Below are 2,500 nucleotides of genomic sequence, written 5' to 3' on the forward strand. Positions count from 1 at the left end.
TTTGAAAATATTTAAGTATTATAACAAATATTATGTATGAAAATCCAAATATTCCTCTAACACATATAAAGTAAAGGTTTTCAAGATAATTTCATGGTCGCTACTCTTGTAGACCTACCTATGTTACACCAAGTGGTTGTTGTTGCACAGACACTAAAGATACGTCACACATGCTCCCCTCACACGTTGATATCGGTGAGTGCATTCTACTTTTGTATATACATATTAATTTGTTTTCAGCGTTGAGGTGTAAAAGCAATCAAATGGGACTTTCAAATTTTAAGTTTGCTTGGAAGCATTATTAATGCTATGACAATTTTTTTTTTTTTTTTTTTTTTTTTATTTACCGTTTGAACTTAGGTTTGATGACGACTTCAGTTTGGTCAAATGCTTTGGGGATGAGTGAACGAAAGCTTTCAAAATGCTTCGTAACAGTTTTTCTGAAATTTGGCTACACGTAACATTTTCTTACAGTTTTGAAGTTTTATTTATATTATTTCATTTATACTACATTTCTATTATTTTTTTGTATTTTTAAATTTAATTTACATTGATATTATTTCATTATTTTTACCTTTATTCATGAAGTAAACCCTCTTTTAAACATATTTAATTAAAATTAATTGCTTCCTCAACTGCAGTAATGATGTGTAGGTCTATTTTCATAATTATGATTTTCTCATTGGTGTTTAAACTGCTTTACAACGCATGTCTAAAATAGATAAATATGAAAGTCTATTTTAATTTTATTCAAAGATGTCAGAGGCTATAGTTAAACCTTCGTTTAATAACCCGTAGGGTTTTACAGGTTAACATTTTTATTCGAAGTCTGGATTCTGACTTTTCCTATGGAGACCATTTTCACATGCAGGGTCAAGATTAGTGTATATATTTATATATCAGTCTTTACAGATATACTATGATATCAATGTCATTCTCTCTCTCTCTCTCTCTCTCTCTCTCTCTCTCTCTCTCTCTCTCTCTCTCTCTCTCTCTCTCCTGATACTTCTCAATCTTTTCTTTTCTAATCCGGTGTCCCATGGTATTGCCACAACAATGAGTGATACTTTCTTCCTGATTTTATCTATCAACGTCACGTATGGTTTATTGGCACATATCACCCTCTGTGTTCTGATACCATAGTCCCCGAGGATATTTGCTTGATCGTTTTCTATCACTAAGCTCCTCCCCATTTATATTCTGATCGTCATATTTCAGTTGTCAAAGAGGGAAGGCGGTTTTTTTAATTATGTTGACATTTTAACATAGCTAAATTATGGTGCCTGGTGCCACATACATCAGGAAAACATAAGGGACGTCATATCTGTAGTTTGACGTCATCATACATTTATTAAATTTCTTTTACAACTAGAATAAATATCAAGCAGAGGTTCCTTTGAAGAATTACAATTACAGTTACCTTAAGAATGTGTAATGAATAACATTTCAATTAAATTACAATTACTACAAGCCTGACTTCATTGCACAGACGCCCAGGTGTAAAGGGGGCGTGTCCTAGGCAGGCAAAAGATGACGACAAGCCGATTTCCTTCGCTCCAGATGCAACCACCTCACTTATGCACACCTTTGGTACGACCAGCATGCACCTGTGTAAGAGACTCTACTGCCACGACGAGGAGGGGGCTATAAATAACCACACCCGCACCCAACATCAGGAGACTTCTTGTACAGATGTTCAGCAAAGCAGTACACAAAGAGGCTTCTGGGATATTGAGTTGGGATGACTGTAGGATTGGTCCAGAGGTATGTAAGGAACTGCGGAGGCCCTGGGACTGTGAAAAGGTAGGAGGAGGCTTAAAATCTTGTCCATAGTACATACCTTAGAGCGGTGAGGTCGGGTGACTCTCGACCAGACAGTAGGCAAGAACATCTTTACGTGGTTGAGGATTTCCTTTGTGACGAGTTGGTGCCTGTAAGTAAGCCTTAGGATTTTTTTTATAATGTATTAGCTTACTTAGGTTAGCTTTTAAGTTCCTCTTTCATTTCCGATGGCTGTAAAATTCATTGTTAATTCGCCTTCTTGTTAGTAGGGGTCTTCTCACTCCAGTGGTATTTTTGTTTGGTCTTGTTGACTAATCCTCCCTGTTTCTCCCCTCCATATTTTGGCTTTGCTGAGTTGCCTTGAGACCTGATTTTCAAGCTGCAGGCAGTTGGTATCTGCACCTTGACTTGTGAGCCTGCTATCTCTCTCTGTTCATGAATTCACAGCATGCCATTTCATTATTGCCTTTGGTACAGTACTTGGCAGAGGGGCCTTGCTTGGCGACGGTAAGGCGTGTCATCTATTTATTATATAAAGTATTGACCAAGATTACTGGGATCACGGCGTCCATGATTATAGAACTCAATAGAGTAATTGTATTGAGATTTGCTGTCCTCGTCCTTTATTGGAGTGCTTTTGGGAGGAGACCTTCATCATTTCATCATCATCCTTTAGAGTGTAAAATTCAGGTTATTCCTTTCTTTTTGTTATTTTCTA

This window comes from Macrobrachium nipponense, chromosome 11, assembly GCF_015104395.2.
Source record: "Macrobrachium nipponense isolate FS-2020 chromosome 11, ASM1510439v2, whole genome shotgun sequence".
NCBI classification, from domain to species: domain Eukaryota; kingdom Metazoa; phylum Arthropoda; class Malacostraca; order Decapoda; family Palaemonidae; genus Macrobrachium; species Macrobrachium nipponense.